General features: G+C 48.4%; 1 protein-coding gene across 5 annotated transcripts in view; it reads right to left on the reverse strand.

Moving 5' to 3' along the window:
- Nucleotides 1–26,787, reverse strand: part of LOC125446724 (zinc finger protein 609-like) — a 263,833-nt gene that overhangs the window by 205,825 nt on the left and 31,221 nt on the right. For 2 of the 5 annotated variants that reach the window (XM_048520478.2, XM_048520479.2), the window contains exon 1: nucleotides 12,322–12,610. The exons of 2 other annotated variants lie outside the window; for them this stretch is intronic. The gene's annotated coding sequence lies outside the window, so the exon portion shown is untranslated. Of the gene's footprint in view, nucleotides 1–12,321; nucleotides 12,612–26,787 lie in introns of those variants that run through there. One more of the 5 variants, XM_048520480.2, reaches the window with a different exon arrangement.

Consider the following 26,787-nt stretch of genomic DNA (forward strand, 5'->3'; position numbering starts at 1 on the left):
TTGCAGTCTACCACTGATTGAGCCGGTTGAGTTCTAAAAGGACATAGCTGCAGCAGGTGTGAAATAACCCAGATGGAACTTGAACCAATTCATTCTCACCAACTGCCAGATTCATCTGTGTATGACAGTATCAATAACAGTAACCACTGAACAATCTTTGTGAAGATGAAGATGAAGTCCCACCTTCACAGTGAGAATACCGCCCCTCCATTCTGCTGTGTGGCACTAACACCATGCTAAATGGTACAGATTTCAAACAGATCCAGCTATTGGTCATCAACAGCAGAGCTGTACCCTAACAATCTGCAACCTCGTGGCCCAGCATATCCCCCACTCAACCAATACCATCTAGATGGATAGTACAAGACAGGCTGAAAGGTTTTCTGTCAGTTGCTGATCTGGATAATTCCTACTGCGTGATGTGATGAAACAACATGATCTATGTTATTTATTTTCATTTAATATTACAGTGTACACATGTATAATTTCATAGTTAAGCCAAAGCACATTTAAAATGACCAAGCAGTGTAAATGCACTCTAGTTCAAAAAGCATACAATGGGTTGAGTTATGCAGTTAGTAAGCAATCAGCTGCACATTATGAACAACACTTATTAAAACTGGTTAATGCCTGGCTAAGAAAGCTGCCTCGGTTTCAACCTGTTGCATTCTTTTTTACCCTTCCCACACCAATCACTCAGTGAAATTGCACATTAGGGCAAGGGTCAGTGTGTGTCAAAGTTCACCAGAACTGCTGACCTGCAGGGTACCAGAGATGAAAAAGGTTCACACCAACCTAATATGTAACATCTAGTTCTTTATTATGGAAAAACTCAAGCAAAAAGTAAGCACGTAACCAAGACTGGGTAAAACAAAAAGCAGCAGAGAAAATTGGAAACCTGAATTGTGGGCAATTTGGTAAATCAATTTTGCCTGTAGTTCATTTTGAAAACACAAATCCACAAAATCCTGACCTTGAAATATATCGCTGTTTCTTCAGTATTGCTAGGTCAAAATCTTGAACTCCCTACCAAATGCCATTCAGTGTGTTCCTGCACCACATGGTCTGCACTGGTTCAAAGAGATAGATCAGCACCACCTTCTCCACGGCAACTAGGGATGGATAACAGATCCTGGTATAGTCAGTGAAACCCTCAACCCATGAAAAATCATTTTAAAAATTCAGAGTACCACACACTGTATTTCTTGTGTTGAAGCAGCAAGCAATTTAAATATATAACCTGCCATTGTATTTTGGAAAATGGCAGCTTAGAAACGGTTCTAATTCCGAATGACAATAACTTGGACTTTGGCCAAGGTCAGAATTCCACCGTTAAAAAACTTTCCAAAGCCAGGTGCTCTCCAGAGAACTGAAAAGAGTCAATTCAGAAAAATATACTGTACACATCCCAGCTCCTGGAACAGCAGTTACCTTCCCCCTTAAAATAGACAGGGTTATAGACAGAGGGGTGGGGGAAAACAAGGGTGGGTACAAATGATTTAAATAGAGAAGCTAAAAAGAAACAAATAAATATTTATAAGATCAGTCTTTTTTTCAAGGTTCAACTCAATCTGGACCTGCCTTTTAAAGAACAACAAAGCAAAGTAAAACAAAACAAAACATCATCCAGAGTTAAATAAAATGTTAACAAAATACCTCGTTACTGCAAAGATCTCCTTGGCAGCCACAAGCTATCATTCCCTTCACTGCTGAGACATCCTTTTTTGGGGGAACAGGGGCAAATAAACAAAAATGAAATTGACACCTAATAAAAACCAAAAAAAAACAGAGGATGCTGTAAATCGGAAACAAAAGCATGGAAAAGCTCAACAGGTCTGGCAGCATCTACGACGAGCAACCAAATTAGTGTTTCCGATCTGGTGACCCTTCCTCAGAACTGATGCTGGTAACTAGGAAAATAGAGGTTTGTCTCCATTAACAACTGTTCACCCTCCTAGCCAGATCATTATCCACACCTTTATCTGCCCAACTATTCTTCTCTCTCTTCGGCCACATCTCCATCTATCGTTTACTCCTTCACCCGCCACCCCCACCCTATCTTCTGCTTAAAAACCAACATTTTGTTTGTTTTGCATCACAGGATTGTTAGAAAGTGTCAAAAGAGGTCATTCAGCCCATTCCACCTCTACTAGTCTGACCATTTTGATTCAGTGCCAATTTCTCCTCTAATTCTGCACTTTAATTAAAGAGGAACAATATATTGCCCTTAAATACCACAATGCAACCTGCAATCATGCATCCAAAGGAAAATCAGTATTAAAACTACATTGCTTAGGATGCAACCAATACTGAGTATGGAGCCAATCAAGACTCAAACTTCAGAATCCAATCTCAAACAGAAATATGGTGATCCCTGGAATTCCCAAGGACATGCTGCAGACTCTCCATTGAAAATCTAAATAGCAGTTCTTTGTTTTGCCTCGATGGTTGCTCCACATCTTGCCAATCAGCAACTTAAGCATTTACAATCAATGTACTCATATCAGAAAATGCTGCATTTCCACGGAATCTGCGCATCTCAAATAGGCAGTCCGGATGGTGTTCAGAAAGCAATCAAAACCTTCTCCCGTTTTTACAGGCAGCTTCTGAACGCTGAGCAACAGATGGATCATATCACACAGGAGATGACAGCACCTTCTGCCTGAGTGAAGACAATGCTCGACAAACACAAAGGAACTCCCTTGACAGAGGTTCAACACAGTCATCCATGCACTATTTGGAAACAACAAATTACTTGTCCTAGTCAGTACATGAAAAAATGCACAGCACAGTCTGAAGGTCAACAGGTGAAAGAGCTCTCCTTGCTTAAAGAGAGATTGCTACCTAAGATTGCACTTTTTAAAAAAATATTCAATCCCCAAACATCTGCAATATTCCTGTTTGCGTCTATTTGCAAGATGGTTTTTGACATCCTGAACATTACTCAGGTAAATGAACAGCACAGCCTGGAAATGAGAACCATTTAAATCTGGGTCAGAATTTACACTGACAGGAGAATAATAAATCTGCTACAGACAGCATCTCAAGACATTAGAGTGCTCTCCATAACACCGCAACTCTTTTATTGCTTGGACTTTGTAATGATGCGTGCATAGGGTTGGAAGATGAAGGTTAGCTGCTTGTTTCTCAACCATTGCTCCCATTACACAGAATGCTACAGCCATTGGTCACCTGAAGGGACAACAGATGGATTGTGTCACAGAGGCTGCCAGGGCTGCCCATTTCCAACAGTCCGACATAGCCACCATGCCAAACCTCTCAACACTGAGGGGTTACTAAAACATCACACAATTAGATCATTCAGGCACTGTCAACAGTCTGTCACAGGATGTGTACAGGCCCACATCTGTCCTTCAACACACTACACAAAAGCTTTCCAGAGATTTACATAATTGCTGTTTGATATATGGCACGCAAATTTTCTGTCATATTTCCCACAACAGTAAACACATTTCAAGAGCACGACGTTGGCTTTAAAACAGTTTGGGACTTCCTATAGTTAGACAAACAGCTATATAAATGCTTTATTTTCACATGCAAGTATATTTCTCAGTGGTTGAAGGGATACTGATGTTGAGTTCAGCAGCTGTATCTTGGCTCCAAGGTCCAAGGCCCTTCGCAGAATCCAGATAAAATACACAGTGCAGCTGATGCTCAACCAAACAAGTGTTCAAACAAACAGTAAGGTCACCTCACACCTCCTCGGTATCACATATTCCACAGGCAGTTCCCAATAACAGCCCAGTCACTTTGCATTTCCCTAGAGGCAGGTACACATCCCCCAAGGCCCATACATCCCACAGCGATCAGGCAAATGGAAAAAAGACAATGGAAAACTATAAATAACCATCTTCCACTTATATTGTGCCTTGAATGTAATAAAACCTCTTATGGTGCTTCACAATAAAATTCAAACTACGCCACAAGATGACACGAAATCAGAGGTCCAAAAGATTGGCCTAAGCAGTAAGTCTTAGGCAGTGTCTGAAAGAAGGAGCAAGTTTGGGAGGCAGTGTGGTGATGGTTTAGAATTGCTGGGTTTAAGGCACGGGCCATTGAAAGCACAGCCATAAATGGTGGATCAAAGGAAACTGCACTGCCAGAATTGGAGCGGTATAGGGACGTCGGGTCGGAGGCAATTTCAAAGACCAAAAAGAACAAAATAGCATAAACCAGTCTTAGTGCATTAAGAAAATAAAGGACTGTGTTTAATAAAGAAAATACCACTGGGGAATCATTCAGTTGAAGTACTACCCCAAAGCCAGCACAAAGTGCTAGGTAACTTTGTTGAAATTATCTCCGCCCAATAAGGAGACACTTCTGGTTGCTTCTACTGAGGGCACAGTCACAGATCTTGTATTCAGGAAATGATCCCTGCCCAGAAGGAATTCCCAAATGGAACTGCTGATGCTCTAACATGATCAAACTGTTCAATAGGGGCCAAGACTGAACTTCTACTGAACTGACTAAAACAACAAAATTATGAGTTTTCAAAATGGTACCTGAATGGGTATTCAAAACAATGCAAACACTTCCCTCCCACTGCCCTAAAGATACAGGAGAGATTGCGGACACGACATACATGTGATATTGGCTTATTTTCCCCATTCAGGATTCATAGCATGACAACAGGCAATATTTCCAAGTGGGAAAGAAGGCAAGTCATTTTAAATTATACATTTCATGAAAGCTAGGCACTTTGATTATCAATGTAAATAAAATATATCGCAGTTCAATAAAATTTACTTCAAATCATTGGGAATAACATAACTCTAAAATTACAAGCTGTTGGTGCTTTAACAGATCAGCACAATGGATCAGAGCAATAACTTGCACTAACCCACCTTGGTAAAGCCAATTTAGTGTTCAAATTCAATTCAAAATCTGCTATCAGTCGACAACCTCTAAACATTCATCCAACTTGATTCTCATTAACATGCTTTGTGCTGTATCTCAAACTTTTGCCAGTTTTCATTCCAGGCACTCTCATCCATCAACCTTCAGACATGGCCACTGTTTCCTCATTCATTCTTGCAGCCACTTCAAAAGATAATTCTTCATTTCACACGTTTTGTCTTGATCAATCCAGCACGCAGCAGGACACTCATATTAGTTTGAGTTGTTTCAATTCCACAACGTATTCAGACCTCTTCTCGTTCTTCTGGCTCCTTACCATTATTTCTTGAAACTTCAATCCCTTTTTTCCCCCCACTTTTCTTGAGTCCAGCTCAGTTAATAGTGTCAATAGATATGGGGCTGGTGAAGCAGAGTTGCTCAGACAGCATCCAAGGAGCTGGAAAGTCAACATTTCAGGCCAAAACTACTAGTTCTTCCAAACAGAAGACTGACCTTTTGGATCATTTTCTCCACTAGTTTCAGTTCCTCCTCACTTGACCAATGTGATCAACATTACATTTTATGTCTGGTAAATATTTTGGAACTAACGCCTATCTAGTTTCCAGGTGACTTCAATGTTGGCTTATTCATTCCAGGCAAGAAGCATGACTCTGTAATTACTACTCGCTGCTTCTGTCTCTCCTGCAGCAAGTGCAAACTTTGTTCTCGTTTGACTGTCTTCATTTTACCTTCTAATATTCCCCCGTTAACCATTAAATGTGCAGCTTCACAACTGAGAGCATTTATTTTCTGCATTACTCTGTTATCATCTGCATTGTTTTTGAACATGAGGATTCTGTGGTCATCAACTTGCATTGCAACTTTGGAGATGACCTAAGGTGCTTCTGTGATTTCTTTTAAACAATAGCAAAAGATCAAAAGCAAAGTACAGTGCAGGAACTGGCCCTTCAGTCCTCTGAGCCTGTGCCAATCATCATGCCTTGGCTGAACAAAAAATACAAACCACTGTACAAATTAGGTCCATGTATTTCTATTCCCTACCTGTTCATGTAACCATCCAGACCGCTCTTAAATGTCACCAGTTTGCCTTCTTCCACCACCTCCTCTGGCAGTGCAATCCAGTCTCCTACTACTCTCTGCATGAAAACGTTTCCTCGCACATCTCCCTTAAACTTTTGCCCTCTCACCTTGAACCTGTACCCCCTTGTAACTGAAACTTCAACCCTGGGAAAAAGCAGTGTGGAAGAGCAGAGGGATCTTGGGGTTCATGTCCACAATTCCATGAAAGCTGCCACCCAGGTGGATAGCGTTGTGAAGAAAGGGTATGGTGTGCTAGCTATCATTAGAGGGATTGAGTTCAACAGCCATGAAGTTATGCTCCAGCTATACTAAACCCCAGTTCGGCCACATCTAGAGTATTGTGTCCGGTTCTGGTCGCCTCATTACAAGAAAGGCGTGGGACAGTTGGAAAAGGTGCAGAGGAGATTTACCAGGATGTTGCCCTGAATGGAGGGAAGGTCTTACGAGGAAAGGTTGAGAGTGCTGAAGCTTTTCTCTTTAAAACGACGAAGGATGAGAGGTGACTTGATAGAAGTGTACAAATGATCAGAGGTATAGACAGAGCGAACAGTTAGAGATCTTTTCCTAGGTGGAGGTAGCTATTACAAGGGGGCATAGTTTTAAAGTGAGTGGAGGTCGATATAGGGGAGGCATCAGAGGTAGGTTCTTTACTCAGTGTGGTAGGGGCGTGGAATGCATTGCCAGAGAGGTCAGTGGAGTCAGCGTCATTAGGGGCATTTAATCAGCTGTTAGATAGGCATATGGATGATAGTATAAGGTAGGGGTGGAGGTTAGAGAGACCTTAGGTTTAGGGTAAAAGTTTGGCACAACACTGTGGGCCAAAAGGCCTGTACTGTGCTGTATGTTCTAAGCTGACTAGCCACCCTATCAGGTGTTCTCTCAGCGCCCTTCCATTATAAACATTCCGAGTCTTTTTAACCTTTCCTCATAGCCAATGCCCTCGAGACCAGGCAACATCCTATACAGCTTTGACATTTTCAACCCCTTTACTTGATAATAATAACATTGTATGTACTCAAATCTAAGCTCAGGGCAACCTATTTTCCTTCCAAATTATTCTTCACCATAGTAGATAGCATTCATCAATATTAATTGACTGAGTCTCAGTTTTCATGTGGCTTAAATCAGTAAATACCAATATCTTTTAATACCTTTTGGAAAGGATTGCAAGTACTTCCAATCCTGTAAAGACAACTTCTACACACAGCTCAAATCCAAGCAACCTAAATCTTCGATAACTCTTTTCTTGGTTAGTTTGCATTCTGTTCCTCAATACTGCCCAATCAAGAAATTCACCAAAGATCCTTAGATAGCACCTTTCAACCACTTTCGTCTAGAAGAGCAATGGCAGCAGATAAAGGGGAATACCACCGCTTGCAAGATTGCCTTCAAGCTACTCACCATCCTGACTTGGAAAAATATCAGTCTTTCACAGTTGCTGGGTCAAATCCCCAGAATTCCTTCCCCAAGGACATTGTGGGTCGATCTACAGCATGTGGACTGCAACAGCTCAGGGCAGCAGATCGCCACCACGTTCTCAAGGGCAACCAGGGGTACTGGCCAGCCAGTAAGCCCATGTTCCATGAATGAATAAAAATAATCTCCTTCCTGTTAAGGGCTCCAGGCAGGCAAGATTGAATTGAATTGAATTGAATCATTTATTGTCACATTTATTCAATGTAAAAAATAGTGAAAAGTGTGTACCTTCACTGTATGTACGTGGCGCCATTCACATTAACTTAGAATAAGACAAGAAATAAATAACTTAAAGAGAGTCCAACTTTCTTTTCCACTGCCACAAGTTGAATCTATCATACCAAACACACCAAACCCAAAGCTGTAGAAAACTAATACCTAACCAAATCTATTTCTGTATTCAAACATTTTCTAATAATCATCTTGCAACAAGGCAGGATATAGTATAATACTTGCCATTGAAAAGAACATCCTCAGTCACATTTTCAATGAAAACGCTAACAATTTATTCTTTCTGAATGTGAAACAGCCCACCATACAGGCCCTCACTCCATTGAGAAAACAAGGCTTGGAATCTGAAGACAAAGTTGAATATACGTTTGACAGAATATCTTGCACCACACACTGAGCAACCACTACAAGACTATGACCATCCCATCTCTGTGACTGTGCATTTGCCATGGCTAATCCACCTAATGTGCACATCCCTGGACACTATGGGGCAATTTAGCGTGGCCAATGCAAATAACTTGCATATCGTTGGATCCAAGCAGAGAGAGGGAGAACGTGCAAACTCGAAACACACAAGTGCCCGTGGGTGGAATGGAACTTGGGTCCCTGAAAGGCGATGGTGAAAACCACTGAGCCACCATGTCACCCCATTATTTTACCCCCATACCACCTATTTCTTAAAATTACTGACCACCGGTGTGTTGCAACCACACAAGTGTTTATTTGTCACTTCAATACGATCGCAGAAGTGGTCATACACAAAGTGGTCTTTGACGGTTTGCAGCGACTCAAATATTTTGCTGCAGGAAGTATCCTTGCAACGCCTATACCTGTCCTCATCTGATTACTGAATGTAGATGGGCAATTGCTCATTAATCTGTGTCACTTGGACATGACTGTACTGTTCCCTCTGAAATCAGCTTACACTGTACAACACACACTGGCAAACCTGCCCTACAGTTTGACCGCTGGAGATATCATGGAAATCAGCCAACACAGTTCACACATTTGACATAGGAAGGCATCACTGATGAAGGATTAACGACCCTGACTATCAAAGCAAGGTTACCGTGTGAGAAAAACTATCGGCAAACAGTGAAAAAAACCAGTCATAGGAAAAACCCGGTTCCAACTGAAGTTCATGTGGAGACAAAACAAAACACAGTTGCCTGTGGGGTTTATCCAAATCCAGAAGTAACAGCCGATTTTATTCAGCATGTTATTATCAAAAACCCCAAACAGACATTCCTCAAGTTTGACTTTTATTCAATGACAACCAATACCCAGAGCACAGGCATCCACCACACAAAATGCTGCCAGAGTATGAGAAACCGTAAAATTAATCAAGATGTCCTCTATTTCAACTTGCTGCCAACAAATCTTTTTGTGGCAATGGCTACCTGAAACTCAAACGTGTGATCAATATGTTTTAAAGATATAAATAACACATATACCAAGGTACTGTTTACTGCTTCATGCACATCTGAAGAAAGTCAGACTCCAACAGGCTAGCCATACTGCAGAACACATCGTAGTGTAAGAAACAAAACAATGAGTGACAAACAACAAGCTCCCAATCAACAACAACAAAACAGATCACTTCCACAACAAAATAAGTAACGATTAAAATTGCTTGCAAGGGCACGTAAAGTGAATAGGAGGTGGGCAGAGGATGGGTGTAGAAACAGGACAGGGGGAGGGGGAAGAGACCACAGCAGGCAAGGCAGGGGAAAGGGAAAGTATCGGCATAATAGGGTGGGGGAAGATCGGGGCCAAAGGGCAACGGGGACAAGGGATGCAGTGGAAAACGGGCAACGGAGGGGTTGGGGGGGGCGCACGGGGAAGGGGAAGAATATGAAGGGGGGTTGTGGTGGGGAGGGGAGGTGTGTGGTGAGGAGCTGGGGGGGCGCAATAGGGAGGGCGTGCGAGGAGGGGAGACAGTGGGGGGGGGAGGGGTCGTGCGGGAAAGGGAGGGCATGGCAAGGATGTGAGAGTGGGGGTGCGTGCGTGCGTGCATGGAGGGGGGATGGGTGTGTACGTGCAGGCGGTGTGTCGGGTGTGCGCGTGGGAAGGGGGGGCGCGAACGTTGGGGCGAGTGTGGGTGTGCGCGAGCGTTGGAGCGTGTGCGGGGGGGCGGGTGCATGTGCGGGTGTGGGAGTGCGCGCGCATGGGGGTGGGGGTGTGGGTGCGTGGGGGGGACGGGGGGGTGCGTGGGGGGGAGGGGGGGGGAGTGTGTGTGTGGGGGGGGTGTGTGTGGGGGCGTGTGCGCGTGGGGGTGGGGTTGTGTGTGTGGGGGGGTTTGGGGTGTCTGTGTGTGGGGGGTGGAGAGTGTGTATGTGGGGGGTGAGTGTATGTGGGGGGGTGAGTGTATGTGGGGGGGTGAGTGTATGTGGGGAGTGTGGTGCGCGCGCGTGGGGGTGGGGTTGCGGAGGGGTGGGTATGCGCGGGGGGGTGCGCGCGCGCGCGGGGCGAGTGGGGGGCGTGCGCGCGGGGCGAGTGGGGGGCGTGCGCGCGGGGCGAGTGGGGGGGCGTGCGCGCGGGGCGAGTGGGGGGCGTGCGCGCGGGGCGAGTGGGGGGCGTGCGGGTTTGCGGGCGTGTGTGTGTGTCTGGAGGGGGGTGGGGTGTCTGTGTGTGGGGGGGTGTGGGGGTGTGTGGGGGTGTGTGGGGGTGTGGGGGGGTGTGGGGGGGTGTGGGGGGGGGGGTGGGGGGGTGGGGGGGTGGGTGGGGGGGTGGGGGGTGGGTGGGGGGGGGGTGGGGGGGGGGTGTGGGGGGGGGGGGGTTGGGGTGTCCGTGAGTGTCTGGCAGGTGGGGGGGGTGGGGGGGTGGGGGGGTGTGTGTGGGGGTGTGTGTGGGGGGTGGGGGGGTCTGTGGGGGGTGGGGGGGTGTGTGGGGCGGGTGGGGGTGTCTGTGAGTGTCTGGCAGGTGGGGGGGTGTGTGTGTGTGGGGGTTGGGGGGGGTGTGTGGGGGTTGGGGGGGGTGTGTGTGGGGGTGTGGGGGGGTGTGTGTGGGGGGGGTGTGTGGGGGGGCGGGAGGGGTGTGTGTGGGGGGGCGGGAGGGGTGTGTGTGGGGGGGCGGGAGGGGTGTGTGTGGGGGGGTGTGTGTGGGGGGCGGGGGGGTGTGTGTGGGGGGGCGGGGGGGAGTGTGTGGGGGGGCGGGGGGGAGTGTGTGGGGGGGCGGGGGGGGTGTGTGTGGGGGGGTGCGCGCGCGTGGGGGTGGGGTTGAGGGGAGTGGGTGTGCGCACAGGGGGGTAGGGGGTTAGCGCGCGGGGGTGTGGGGGTTAGCGTGCGGGGGGGTGGGGGGCGTGCGCGCGGGGGGAGTGGGGGGGCGTGCGCGCGGGGGGAGTGGGGGGCGTGCGCGCGGGCGTGTGTGTGTGTCTGGCGGGGGCTGGGGTGTCTGTGTGGGGGGGTGTGGGGGGGTGTGGGGGGGTGAGGGGGGGTGAGGGGGGGTGAGGGGGGGTGAGGGGGGTGTGTGGGGGGCTGGGGGGTGTGTGCACGCGTGGGGGTGGGGTTGAGGGGAGTGGGTGTGCGCGCAGGGGGGTAGGGGTTGTGAGCGCGCGGGGGGGTGGGGCGTGCGCGTGCCTGGGGGTGGGCTTGTGTGTGGTGTGCGCGCGTGGGGGGCGCGCGCAGGGTGTGTGTGTGGCGTTTGGGGGTGCACGCGCGGGGGGTGGGGGGTGCGTGCGCCTGGGGGTGAGTGTGTGTGGGGGGAGTGGTGGGTGTGGGGGGCGTGGTGGGTGGTAAGTGCGCGCGCGGGGGTGGAGGGTGCACGCGCCTGGGGGTGGGCTTGTGTGTGGGGTGTGTGCGCGGGGAGTGGTGGGTGTGTGCGCGCGGGTGGGGTGGTGGGGTGCGGTTGCGTGCGCGGGGCGGTGGGGATTGCGCGGGGGGGGTGAGGGGCTTGTGTGTGGGGGGTGGTAAGTGCGCGCGCCGAAAGGGTGGGCTTGTGTGTGAGGTGTGTGTGTGTGTGTGTGTTGGGGGGGGTGTGCGTGGGGGGGGGGGGTGGTGGGTATGGTGTGCGCATGGGGCGGTGGGGGTGGGCTTGTGTGTGGGGGGGTGGGGTGTGCGCGCGCGCGGGGGTGGGGGGTGGGATGGTGGGTGTGCGCACAGGGGTGGTGGGGGTGGGGGGTGTGTGCGTGTGGGGGGGGTGTGCGCGTGTGGGGGGGGGGGTGCGCGTGTGGGGGGGGGTGTGCGCGTGTGGGGGGGGGGGTGCGCGTGTGGGGGGGGGTGTGCGCGTGTGGGGGGGGGTGTGCGCGTGTGGGGGGGGTGAGTGTGGGGGTTGGGCGTGTGCGCGCATGGGGGTGGGGGGCGTGTGTAAGTGTGTCTGTGTCTGTGTCTGTGTCTGGGGGGGTAAGTGTAAACAGCCCCCACCGCCCCCGTGTGTCTGTCCGCCTCCCCCTCACCATGTGCCGGCGGCCGCTGAGCCGAGGGCCAGGGACTGAAGCCGGGCCTTCCGCCCCCGCGCGGATCTCCGTGTCCCCGCCCCTCCCCAACTCCCGCCTGTCCCCACAAACACTGTTAACCCCACCACCCCCCGGATTGGAGGGGGCTGTACGGATCGAGCCGCCCCCACCCACCCCCCGGAATCTCCCGGGTCCCGGCGGTGAACAAAGAGATTTCCCGAGGCCCCGGGCCCGGGCCTACCCCCGCCGTGGTGCTCACTTACCCGGTGACGGGCTCCGGGGGGGTCTCCCGGCAGCTCGGCGGGGGGAGATCCCCCCCCTCACGGGGGAGGAGAGCGGCCTCTTCCCGGGACAGAACCGGGGGGTGGCCGCCTTCACCGGATCGCGGCCATCGGCAGGCACCCGGGGGCTCGGCCCCGATACCGGGGTGGGAGGGTGGGCGGGGGGAGCGGGTGGTTTGGCGGGGGGACACGGGCTGGTCTCTGAGCCGACAGTGCGGGGCCCCGGAACCGGCCTCTCGATTCTCCTCCTCCCGCGGCGGCGGCGGCTCTCCCCGTTTCCCGGATCCGAGAGGCTTCCCCCCACCCCCCCCCCAACCCAAAGCCAAACAACTTCCCCCAGGCTCAGGCGGAAAACATGGGCTGGAGTCCAGGAGGCACGGAGCGGACTCACAGATCACAGACCGGGGTCCGGAGGCACGGAGCGGACTCACAGACCGGGGTCCGGAGGCACGGAGCGGACTCACAGATCACAGACCGGGGTCCGGAGGCACGGAGCGGACTCACAGACCCTGGTCCGGAGGAACGGAGCGGACTCACAGACCGGGGTCCGGAGGCACGGAGCGGACTCACAGATCACAGACCGGGGTCCGGAGGCACGGAGCGGACTCACAGACCGGGATCCGGAGTACGGAGCGGACTCACAGACCCTGGTCCGGAGGAACGGAGCGGACTCACAGACCGGGGTCCGGAGGCACGGAGCGGACTCACAGATCACAGACCGGGGTCCGGAGTCACGGAGCAGACTCACAGCCCTGGTCCGGAGGCACGGAGCGGACTCACAGACCGGGATCCGGAGTACGGAGTGGACTCACAGATCCTGGTCCGGAGGCACGGAGCTGACTCACAGACCCTGGTCCGGAGGCACGGAGCAGACTCACAGACCGGGGTCCGGAGGCACGGAGCAGACTCACAGACCGGGGTCCGGAGGCACGGAGCGGACTCACAGACCGGGGTCCAGAGGCACGGAGCGGACTCACAGACCGGGGTCCGGAGGCACGGAGTGGACTCACAGACCGGGGTCCGGAGGCGCGGAGCGGACTCACAGATCCCAGACCGGGGTGAGGAGGCACGGAGCGGACTCACAGACCGGGGTCCGGAGGCACTGAGCGGACTCACAGACCGGGGTCCGGAGGCACTGAGCGGACTCACAGACCGGGGTCCGGAGGCACGGAGCGGACTCACAGACCGGGGTCCGGAGGCACGGAGCGGACTCACAGACCGGGGTCCGGAGGCGCGGAGCGGACTCACAGACCGGGGTCCGGAGGCGCGGAGCGGACTCACAGATCCCAGATCGGGGTGAGGAGGCACGGAGCGGACTCACAGACCGGGGTCCGGAGGCACGGAGCGAACTCACAGACCGGGGTCCGGAGGCACGGAGCGGACTCACAGACCGGGGTCCGGAGGCACAGAGCGGACTCACAGACCGGGGTCCGGAGGCACGGAGCGGACTCACAGACCGGGGTCTGGAGGCACGGAGCGGACTCACAGACCGGGGTCCGGAGGCACGGAGCGGACTCACAGACCGGGGTCCGGAGGCACGGAGCGGACTCACAGACCGGGGTCCGGAGGCACGGAGTGGACTCACAGATCACAGACTGGTGTCCGGAGGCACGGAGCGGACTCACAGACCGGGGTCCGGAGGCACGGAGCGAACTCACAGACCGGGGTCCGGAGGCACGGAGCGGACTCACAGACCGGGGTCCGGAGGCACGGAGCGGACTCACAGACCGGGGTCCGGAGGCACGGAGCGGACTCACAGACCGGGGTCCGGAGGCACGGAGCGGACTCACAGACCGGGGTCCGGAGGCACGGAGCGGACTCACAGACCGGGGTCCGGAGGCACGGAGCGGACTCACAGACCGGGGTCCGGAGACACGGAGCGGACTCACAGACCGGGGTCCGGAGGCACGGAGCGGACTCACAGATCACAGACTGGGGTCCGGAGGCACGGAGCAGACTCACAGATCACAGACCGGGGTCCAGAGGCACGGAGCGGACTGACAGATCCCAGACTGGGACCCGGAGGCACAGAACGGACTGACAGATCCCAGATCCCAAAGCAGAATGTCAGATGCTGGAGAGCTGTCCGGAGACACGAAGTCAGGTGGCAGATCCTGGAGACACGGAGCAGGGTAGCAGATCCTGGAGACACGGAGCAGGGTAGCAGATCCTGGAGACACGGAGCAGGGTGGCAGATCCCAGAGCTCAGTGACTGATCCCAGAGCAGTGTCTGGGGACATGGAACAAAGTGACAGATCCCAGAGCAGGGTCTGGACACCTGGAGTCTGAAGTCATAGGTCCCAGAGCAGAGTCTGGAGACACAGAGCAGAATGTGATAAAAGCAGCAGAGCAACAAATCCCACAGGAGAATCTGGATGCACAGAGTGAAGTGATAAAACCCAGAGCTCAATGTGGAAATTCTAACTGAAGGGTATTTACATGCAACAGAGTCATAAACACCAAATTGAACCGCACAGGAACGGGCCCTATGGCCCACGATGTTGTGCCAATCATGATGCCAAATTAAACTAATTGCTTCTGCTTGCCCTTGGTCCATAACCCTCCAAGCTTTGCATACTCATGCACTTATAAAAGTCTCTTAAATGCCCCTATTGTATCCGCCTCCACCACCTCTCCTGGCAGCGCATTCCAGACTCCTACCACTCTCTGTGTAAAAATAATCTTAACCTTCATCTTAACCTTCCTGTGAACTTTCCCCCCAACACCTTAAATGTATGCCTCCTAGTTTTAGACATTTCAACTGTAGAAAAAGGATTCTGACCATGAACCCCATTTATGCTTCTCATAATTTTATAGACTTCTTCCAAGTCTCCGCTTGGTTCTGCTCCTCCAGAGAAAACAATGGAAGTTTTTCTGGGCTCTCATTATAGTCCATACCCTCTAATCCAGGCAGCATCCTGGTAAATCTCTTCTGCACTCTCTCCAAAGTCTCCACATCCCTCCTTGGTGTAGCAATCGGAATTGAACACAGTAAGCAAAGTCTTATAGAGCTGCAACATGACATCCTGACTCCTGTACTCAGTTTCCTGACCAACAAAAGCATGTCATATGCCTTTTTTAACACACTATCTGCTTGCATGGCCACTTTCAGGGCACTATGGACTTGAACCCCAAGATCCCTCTGTACATCAATGCTGTTCAGGGTCCTGCTGTTAACTGTATACTTTGCCTTAACATTTGATCTCCCACAGTGCAGCACCTCACACTTGCTCAGATTAAACTCCATCTGCCATTTCTCCACCCATATCTGCATTTGACCTATCTTCCACTATATCCTTTGACAACCTTCTACATTATCCACAACTCCAACGATCTTTGTATCATCTGCAAGACATATCGTCTGCATAAGATATAAAAGCAGAATTAGGCCTTTCGGCCCATCAGGTCTGCTCCACCATTTGATAATGGATGATGTTTCTCAACCCCATCGACCTGGAGCCAGAGTGGTCTATGGAAACACAAAGCAGAGTGATAAACAAAAACAGAAATTGCTGGAAAAGCTCTGCAGGTCTGGCAGCATCTGTGGAGAGAAATCAGTGTTAAAATTTCAGGTTCAGTGGCCCTTCCTCAGAATTGGAGACACGGTGTGTAATAAATCTGGAGCAGAGTGGAATCACAGGGTTGAGTGCTAAATACCACAGTGGGATTTGTCCCTAAAGTAGGGTCTGGAGTCTCAGAGAGAAGTCACAAAACCCAGGGTGGAAATCGGAAATATGGAGCGGAGTGACTAAACCTCAGGCACTCGACAGAAACGTGAAGGAGAGTAACAAATCCTGGAGTGGAATACAGAAACACAGAGCAGAGCACTGAGGCACAGAGTGGAGTCGCAGAACCCAGAGTGGAATGGGAAAAACCCAGAAACTGAGGCAGAAAGCCTGGATTAAAGGGATTGGAAATACAGAGTGAGGTGTCAAAACCCAGAATGTAATCTAAAAACACAGAGCAGAGTCACAAACCCAGAGTAGCATCCCAATGCAGAGAGCAGAATCACAAAACCCAGAGTAAAGTCTTAAGCCACAGACCAGAATCTGAAAACCTAGATCGGAATCTGATAATCCAAATCACAGTTTGGAAACCCGGATTGGAATTTAGAAATCCAGAACAGAGTCAGCAAACCCAGAGCAGAATCAGAGAATCCAGAGTGGTCTGAAAATCCACAGTGAATCTAAAAAATACTGGTTGAGTCTAGAAAAAAAGAACTATATCAGAAAACCTGGGATGGAGTCTGAAATGCAATTTTGGAGTCAGGAAAATCCAATAGGCATCAGGAAAATTGGAGCAAAATCAGGAAGTCCAGAGCCTGGAAATCCAGGGCAAATCTGAAATCCCGGAATGGATTTTTAAATCCAGAGTTGAGTCTTAAACACTAAGGAAAGTCGAGGCACACAAGGACAAAAAAAACCAAAAGAACAGCAAATTCTAGAAATCAGAAACAAAGCCAGAAATTTCTGTACAAACTCAGCGGATCTGGCAGTATCTATAGATAGAAAGCAGAGTTAACATTTAGAGCCCAGTGATTCTTCCTCAGACCAGACCCAAAACGTTAACTCTGCTTTATATCCATAGCTGCTGCCAGACCTGCTGAGTTTTTCCAGCAATTTCTATTTTGGGGTCTAGAAACATGGACTGGAATATGAAAACCAGAAATGGAGACTGAAAACCCACATCGGATTCAGGAAATGATGACTGGATTCTGGAAACCCACATGGGAAACTAAAATTTCAGATCAGAAAACATGGAGTGAATTCTAAATATCTGGAGTGGAATTAAAAATCCTGGAGCGGAGTCTCAAACCCAGAGTGGAGTCTGGATACTTGGAAAGGACTATCTGATTATCCAGAGCTAATCTGAAAATCTGAAGCAGGATCGCAAACCTGAAAAACAAATCAGTATTCAGAGTCTGGAAATCCAGAGCAATACTGGATACCCAGAGTGGAGTCCAGACACTCAGAGCTGAGTTCGGATACCCAGGCTGGAGTTTAGAAATCTATTTGAATCTGAAACATGGAGCACAGTCTTAGACCCAGAAATAAGTGTTATATTATAAATAAAGCCAAATCTGGAAATATAAATTGTGTCTGAAAGCACAGATTGAATCTGAAAAACCAAGTTTGTAGCCTGAAAACATGCAACAGGGTGAAAGAACACAACAGGAGTCATGAAACCTAGAGCTGGGTCTAATAATTGGGATGTGGTCATTGCAACCACAGAGCTGCATCATAAAACCATGGAATGGAATATTAAAAACTGGATCCCAGTCAAGAAATCCACAGCAGTGTCTAGAAACCTGGACTCACGGACTGGAATTGCAAACCCAGGGCAACACAGTGGCTCAGAGGTTAGCACTACTGCCTCACAGCACCTGGGTCCTGGGTTTGATTTCACCCTCTGGCAACCGTCTGTGTGAAGTTTGCACGTTCTCCCCGTGACTGGGTGGGTTTGCTCCAGTTTCCTCTCACAGTCCAAAGGTGTGCGGGTTAGGTGGATTGGCCATGGGAAATTGCCTGTAGTGTTCAGGGATTAGGTAAATCAGGTAGATTAGCCATGAGGAATGTGGGGTTATGGGGAAGGGGAAAGGGTAGGGGATGCAGATGGATCTGAGTGGGATGCTCTTTGGAGGGGTGGCGTGGACTTTTTGGGCCAAATAGCCTGTTTCCATACTGTAGGAAATCTATTATTCCAAGACTCTGAAAATCCAATCAGAAGCAAGAGCCAGGTGTGCTATCTGAAAATCTGGAGTGGAGTACAGAAACATGAAGCAGAGGCTGAAAATCAGGAACAGAGTCTGAAAACCTGTAACAGCATCATAAAACTCATCGAGATGTCATAAAATCTGGAGCAGAGGCTGAAAATGCACTATGGAGTCCAGAAAACCCAGAGCAGTGTAATGAAAACCCTGTATGAAGGCACAAAACCCAGAAATGTATTCCAGAGTGGAGTCAGAGAAGGTAGAGAAGAGTCAGTAAACCTGAGGTGGATCAGAGGAAATTCAGACCAAATTGAGGAAAACCCAGAGCAAAATCAGACAATCCAGATTGGATTCAGAAAACCCAGAAAAGTGCAGATGGGGGGATAATGTGAACTGCAGATGCTGGAGAATCCAAGATAACAAAGTGTGGGGCTGGATGAACACAGCAGGCCAAGCAGCATCTCAGGGGCACAAAAGCTGACATTTCGGGCCTAGACCCTTCATCAGAGAGCTCTCTGATGAAGGGTCTAGGCCTGAAACATCAGCTTTTGTGCTCCTGAGATGCTGCTTGGCCTGCTGTGTTCATCCAGCTTCACACTTTGTTATCCTAAAGTGCAGATGGGGGACTGGAGGCCGCGTCCGAGAGATGGAGGGCAAGTCTGGCTCTTGTTCATCTTCTGGTGACCTGAAGCAGAGCGACCAAAATACAGATTAGAATCAGAACACTCAAGCAGTGTCAACAAATCTTGATCAAAGCCACAGAAACATGAAGTGGAGGATGAGAACGGGGAGTGGAGACTAGAAACCCAGAGCAGGGCAGCAGAATCCAGAAGGTGACTTGGAAAACATGGAGCAGATTGCGAAAAACTGAGCAGAGTGAAATTTTTACGGAAGAAGGGTCCAGGCCCAAAACATCAGCTTGCTTGCTCCTCTGATGCTGCTTGTCCGGCTGTGTTCATCCAGCTTCACACCTTGTTATCTCAGAGTGAAGATTAATGCAGAGCAGGATACGGAGGGACATCCAGAAGACATGGAGTGGAATCCTAATGTGGTATATCCAGAAACGAACAGTAACCACTAGGAAGGTGGATGGTTGGGGACTGGAGGCTGTACAGATGCTCTTGATCTTCTCCTGGTCATGCCAACAATAGCGACTCTCCGCTTTCTGGATCTGTGAGGCTATGGGACTAAAAAGCTGGAATGGAGTCCAAAGAGCCAGGAGTGAACTAGGGAGTCTTGGAGCACAGTCGGAAATGAGTGGAACATCATATCTCAGAGGAAAGTTGCAGCAACTCAGTGCAGGGCCGGAAAAGTCCAGAATGTTTAAATGAATATTTGGACTTTCAGAATGCTTTCAAGAAGTCCCATTAAGAATTAATGTTTACAAATAAATCATGTGGAATTGGGGGTAGTGTATTGAAATGGATAGAAAATTACCAGACAGGAAACAAAGCGTAAGAATAAATGGATCTTTTTCTGAATGCAGACAATGACTAGTATCGGTATTAGGACCTCAGCTATTCACAATATATGTTAATGATTTAGATCAGGGACCTAAACGAAATGTCTCACAATTTGCGAATGACACAAAAGTGATTGGGAGGGTGAGCTGTAAGGAAGATGCAGGGATGTTGCATTTTGATTTGATAGCTGAGTGGACAAATGCAGATTAAGTATAATGTGGATAAATGTGAGGTTATCCAATTTGGTAGCAAAAATTGGAAGACAGATTATCATTTGAATGGCTGTAAGCTGAGAAAGGGGAATATGCCCTGGCGCACTAGTTTCAGAAAGTGAGCACAAAGATGCAATCAGCAGTACAGAAGGCAAACTGTATGTGGCTTTCATAGCAAGCAGATTCAATTATAGGAACAAGGATGACTTAAGACCATAAGACATAGGGGTGGAAGTAAGGCCATTTGGCCCATCAAGTCCACTCTGCCATTAAAATCATGGCTGATGGGCATTTCAACTCCACTTCCCTGCACTCTCCACGTAGCCCTTGATCTTCGTGAGATCAAGAATTTATCAATCTCTGCCTTGAAGACATTTAACGTCCCGGCCTCCACTGCGCTCCGTGGTAATGAATTCCACAGGCCCACCACTCTCTGGCTGAAGAAATGTCTCCTCATTTTCAGTTTAAATTGACCCCCCTCTAATTCTAAGGCTGTGCCCACGGGTCCTAGTCTCCCTGCCTAACGGAAACAACTTCCCAGCGTCCACCCTTTCTAAGCCATACATTATCTTGTAAGTTTCTATTAGATCTCCCCTCAACCTTCTAAACTCTAATGAATACAGTCCCAGGATCCTCCGCTGTTCATCGTATGTTAAACCTACCATTCCAGGGATCATCCGTGTGAATCTCCGCTGGACACGCTCCAGTGCCAGTATGCCCTTCCTGAGGTGTGGGGCCCAAAATTGGACACAGTATTCTAAATGGGGTCTAACTAGAGCTTTATGAAGTCTCAGAAGCACATCGCTGCTTTTATATTCCAACCTTCTTGAGAGAAACGACAACATTACATTCACTTTCTTAATCACAGACTCTACCTGCAAGTTAACCTTTAGAGAATCCTGGACCAACACTCCCAGATCCCTTTGTACTTCTGCTTTACGAATTTTCTCACTGTTTAGAAAATAGTCCATGCCTGTATTCTTTTTTCCAAAGCGCAAAACTTCGCATTTGCTACAGTTATTAGCATTAGTGAAGCCACATCTTGAATATTGTGTTCAGTTTTGGTTTCCTTATCTGAGAAAGGGTGTATTGCTATAAAGGACATGCAATGCAGATTTATCATATTGATTCCTAGGATGGCAGGACTGATTATTGAGGAGAGACTGGGTCAGTTAGGTTTGTATTCACTGGAGTTCAGAGGGATGAAGGGGTATCTCATGGAAACCTATAAAATTATAACAGATCCAGGCAAGTTAAACGCAGGAAAGATGTTTCTGATGGTGGGGGAATCCAGATGAGTGTCATGGTTAAAGGATATGGGCTAGGCCATTTAGGACTGAGATCAGGAGAAAATTATTTACCCAGAGAGTGGCGAACCTGTGGAATGCACTCCCACAGAAAGTAGTTTAGGCTGTTCACAATGCAGTCTCCTGTACATTGGGGAGATGAATTGCAGGCTGGGTGAGTGCTTTGGACAACGCCTGCACTCTGTCAGCAAAAATGATCCCGAGCTTCTAGTTCCTTGCCCCATCAACACATCACTGTGTTCCCATACCAACTTACTTATTGCAGGCCTACTGCAGTGCTCCAGTGATCCTCAGTGCAAGCTCAAAGAACAATATATTGTTTTCTACTTGGGAATGCTGCAGCCTCTAGAACTCAACGTCGAGTTCAGTAACTTTACAACCTTATTCCATCTTTCCATAGTTTTTACCCACCCCACTCCTGGCTCTAATATGACATGGGTTGCTTTCAGCACTGTCACTCATTCCCATGTACTCTAGGCCTATTATCACATTATTGCATTCAATACAGCTAACCCACTCTGTCACTCTAAGCCCTTTATATCTCTTATTCAGTTTTTCTTCTGTCCTGGCCAGCTATCCTCTATCTCTCTGTTAACCTAGCCCATTAATATCTCTCTCTCGCCTAGCTGCTAATAATTCTGATGAAGGGTCACTGGACTCGAAATAGTAACTTTGCTTTCTTCCCACAGGTACTGGCAGAACTACTGGGTTTCTCCAGCAATTTCTATTTTTTGAGGCCAAAACGTTATGTATTTAAAAGATGGTGTTAGATAGAGCTGTTGCAGGTAAAGCAATCAAGGGATATACGGGTAGGGTGAGAATATGATATCGGGTTGAAAGATCAGTCGTGATCATGTTGAATGACAGAGCAGGATCAAGGGGCTGAATGGCCTACCCCTGATCCTATCTGTTGCATTTCTGTATGGATCAGTGAGAAAACCCAGAGGAAAGCCATAGGGAAGAGCAAGGAATACTCAGATTGGAATAAGGAAACCTCAGAGAGGGCAAAGTTCAGAGCTATACCAGAAAATACCTGGAGTGATACAGTGAATACCTGAACTGAATACCTGGCTTGGAGCCATGTAGTTCTGGAATACAGCTGAATAAAAGCTGAAGTGCAATGGTGAAAACCCAGGTCAGAGTGAGGAAAACTCTGAGAAGTTCTCAGGAAACCTAGAGCAGAGTGTGGAAAATCCAGACTGCAGCTGTAGAAATTAGCAGCAGGGGGTGGAAACTTATTGTGAAGCAGGGAAAACCCACAGCAGAGTCATGGAAAGCTGGAACTGAACAGGAGACTTTGAGTTCAGTCAGAAAACACAGAACAGAGCCAGGAAATCTTGGATAAAAACAATATACAATGGATGCTGCAAATCTAAAAATGAAACCTGAAGCTCTAAAGAAATGATATCAGGCTCAAAACATTAACTTATAGATATTTACAAAATCACGAGGAACATAGATAAGGTGAATAGTCAAGGTCTTTTCCTCAGGGTAGGGGAATTCAAAACTCGAGGGCACAGGTTTAGGGTGAGAGGGGAAAGATTTAAAAGTGAACTGAGGGGTAATGTTTTCACACAGAGGGTGGTGCATGTGTGAAATGAGCCGCCAATGGAAATGGTGGAGGTGGCTACAGTGGCAATATTTAAAAAACATTTGGACAGGTACATGAATAGGAAAGGTTTAGAGGGATATGCCCCCAGTCTGGGCAAATGGGACTAGGTCTGTTTGGGAAGCCTGGTCAGCATGGACGAGTTGGGCTGAAGGACTTGTTTCCACACTGTACGACTCTCGGACTCTATAATACTGTCTTTCTCTCTCTCTCTCTCTTCACAGATGCTGCCAGACCTACTGAGTTTCTTCAGTTTTCTTCGTGCATGTTTTTGGAAATGTTGGACTGCAGAAGGAAAATCACAGAACAAAGCAGAAAACTGCGGAACAGAGCAGGAAAAACCTGGTGTGGACCTAGGAAAACTCAGAGCTGAGCAACTGAAGCTCAGATGAGAGAATATCCTGAGCGGTGTAGGAAAACCTGGAATGGAGCAGAGAAGACCTGGAGTAAAGACAACCAAAGCAAATTGGGGTAAACATCAAAGAAACGAACATCTTCAGGAAAACACGAAATAGAGCGAGGGACATATACAGCAGACCAGGAAAATCCAAGATCAGAGGAAAACCTGGAGCAGGATTTAAGGTTGGGATTTGCTCTGGGTTTCCCTGCTCTGCTTTGGTTTTCCTTACTTTACTCCAGGCCTCCTCTACCCCACTCCAGGTTATTCCCGCTGCTCTGCCCCGAGTTTTCCGGCACCACTCAGGGTATTCTGTGCTCTGATCTGAGTTTCTGTTGCTCAACTCTTGAGTTTTCTTTGCTCCACGCCAGGTTTTCCATGCTCTGTTCCAGGGATTTTCCCTCTCTGTGCCAACATTTCCAAAACCAAACCCAGAAGAAGTTGAACAAACCTCAGCATGCCTGGCAGCGCCTGTGGAGAGAGGGGAACTGACTTGTAAAGTCATAAAGCAGAGAAACCGGTCTTTCGGCCCAACTTATCCCTGCCCACCAAATCACATGCGTGGGAGAAAACTCGGATCAGAGCCAGAGCTGAGTAACATAGGAGAAACGCAGAGCGAAGGTGAAGCCGGGCAGAGCTTGAGTGAAACAGGAGCAGGGATCCAGTGGGAACCCAGTGTATTTTTAAAGAAAGACCTGGAGGAATACAGTCAGCATGGAAAGCCCAAAGCAAATATCAGCTTAGTGACAGAGAACTCTTGGACTCTTTGATGTAGAAACATTTTCTCTGCAGCATCAACAGAAGAGTCATCAAACAGCACTGACTTGCATCCATGCAAGTTAGTATGAGAACAGGTGATTCTGAACATGGACAGGGTTGGTTTTAAGGAAGGGCATAAAGGAGTATCGAGAGAGAAAGAGATGGAGGGTTGCACAAGAGTCATACTGCATGGAAATAGACCCTGCGGTCCAACCAGTCTATGCCAACCAAGTGACCAGAATTGGAGGAGCTGACAAACGACAACAAGTTGTACGTTTGGATGAAGTAGGGCAAGTGATGGTATTATTGCTAGAATGTTAATCCAGAAACTCAGCTCATGTTCTGGGGGCCTGTGTTCGAATCCTGCCATGGCAGAATGTAGAATTTCACTTCAATAAAACGTATCTATAAGTACAAGTTTAATGATGACCATAAAACAATTGATGATTGTCAGGGTAAAACACCCATGTGGCTCACTAATGTCCTTCAGACCATCCTCACCTGGTCTGGCTTCCAAGTGACTCCAAACCACAGCAATGTAGTTAACTCTTAACTGTCCTCTGGGCAAATAAGGATGGGCAATGTGCTGGCCTAACAGTGACTCTGTGAATGAATAAATGAAACAAACATAGAGAAGGACGGACAAGGCCTTGAAGCATTTGTGATTAATGAAAAGTATTTTATCACTAAGGCATTGACAGACTGGGAGTCAGTGTAGGTCAGGAAAACACAGAGCTGGTGAGTGAATGTGAACTGGTGCAAATAAGGATATGGATAGCAAAGTGAAAGAATGATGCAAATGAACAGAGGATGGAAAGTGATTGTGGAGGTGGCCTAGGGAATATTAAAATGATCAATAAAAAGTGGATAGTGAACACCACCATCAGGGTTTCAATAGTGGGGAAACTGAGAAAGAACTAGGGACATTTGGAACTGAGCTAAAAAAACTGATAGACCTGGATAATCAAAAATCTCTAGTGCTTAAGAATAAAGAGTGAGAAAAGAAAAACCACTCAGCTTTAAGCAAAACTCATTGATTTTTTTACACTACAGTTAAAATACAAACAAAATTTTTAAAAATTGGCTGTAAAATGGCTAACATGACACCCCTGTTTAAAAAGGGAGTAAGGCAAGAGATGGAAAATTACAGGCTGATTAGACTAACCTGTCGTGGGTGTAAGATTTTGGAGTCCATTGTAAAGGTTGAGATTGCTGAATATTTGGAAGTGTATAGTAAAATAGGGCAAAGTCAGCATGGTTTCATCAAGGGGAGGTCATGCCTGACAAATCTGCTTGAATTTTTTGTGGAAGTAACAAGCAGGGTAGACCAGGAGAGGCAATGGATGTTATCTACCTGGGCTTCAAGAAGGCCTTTGATAAGGTGCCACACAGGAGGCTGCTGAATAAGATAAGGGCTCACGGTGTTAGAGGCAAGCTGCTAGCATGGATAGAAGATTGGCTGTCAGGCAGAAAGCAGGGAGTGGGGATAAAAGGGTCTTTCTCAGGATGGCAGCTGGTGACAAGTGGTGTTCCACAAGTGTCAGTGCTGGGACCACAACCTTTCACTTTATACATTAATGATTTAGATGAAGTAACTGTGAGCATTCTAGCTAAATTTGCAGATGATACAAAGATAGGTGGAGGGACAGGTAGTATTGAGGATGTGGAGAAGCTGCAGAAGGATTTAGACAGTTGGGAGAGTGCGCAAAGAAGTGGCAGATGGAGTACAATGTGGGAAAGTGTGAGGTCATGCAGTTTGGTAAGAAGAATAAAAGCATGGACTGTTTTCTAAATGGGGAGAAAATTGAGAAGCCTGAAGTGCAAAGAGATTTGGAGTTCTAGTCCAGGATTCTCTCAAGGTAAACTTGCAGGTTGAGTCAGTAGTCAGGAAGGCAACTGCTATGTTGGCATTTATTTTGAGAAGATTTGAAATTAAAAGCAAGGATGTACTAATGAGGCTTTATAAGGCTCTGGTCAGGCCACATTTGGAGTAGTATGTGGAGTTTTGGGCTCCATATCCCAGGAAAGATATACTGGCCCTGGAGCGGGTTCAGAGGAGGTACATGAGAATGGCCCCAGGAATGGAAAGCTTAACATGCGAGGAATGTTTGAGGACTCAGGGACTGTACTCATTGGAGTTTAGAAGGATGAGGGGGCTCTAATTGAAACTTTGAGAATACTGAATGGCCTGGACAAAATGGATGTTGGGAAGATGCTTCCATTGATAGGAGAGTCTAGGACCGAGGGCACAGCCTTAGAGTAAAGGGAAGACCTTTTAAAACAGATCTAAGGAGAAACTTCTTCAGCCAGAGAGTGGTGAATCTATGGAATTCACTGCCACAGAAGGCTGTGGAGGCTGGGTCACTGAGTACATTTAAGACTAAGATAGATAGGTTCTTGATTATCAAGGGGATCAAAGTGGGAGAATGGAGTTGAGAAACTTATCAGCCATGATTGAATGGCGGAGCAGACTGGGTGGGCCAAATGGCCTAATTTCTGCTCCTATGTCTTATGGGCTTATAGTCTAACTGTAACTGTCAAAATGCTTAACAATATAATTTATAAACTAATTAATTGTTCCAATATAGTAACATCCCATAAATGCAGCCTTAGCAAAGGTAAATTCAATAAAAACAGATCGTCTCACATGCACTTCCAGCAGAAAGAAGAGAACGGAGATAATGGGAACTGCAGATGCTGGAGAATTCCAAGATAATAAAATGTGAGGCTGGATGAACACAGCAGGCCAAGCAGCATCTCAGGAGCTCCTGAGATGCTGCTTGGCCTGCTGTGTTCATCCAGCCTCACATTTTATTATCTTAGAAAGAAGAGAACTCAAGCTTTCAGCTACAACAGAGAGTAATGAGAGCTTCCAAATCCTGCTTCAAGAGCCCAGCAACTGCTGAAAGCCAAAACTGAACATCCTGGTTCTGTGGGTAGGAGCTTGACCCCACTCACTCAGGCTGCTTCTATTGTTCAAACTTAAAAAAA

The sequence above is a fragment of the Stegostoma tigrinum genome, chromosome 36 (assembly GCF_030684315.1).
Source record: "Stegostoma tigrinum isolate sSteTig4 chromosome 36, sSteTig4.hap1, whole genome shotgun sequence".
NCBI classification, from domain to species: Eukaryota; Metazoa; Chordata; class Chondrichthyes; order Orectolobiformes; family Stegostomatidae; genus Stegostoma; species Stegostoma tigrinum.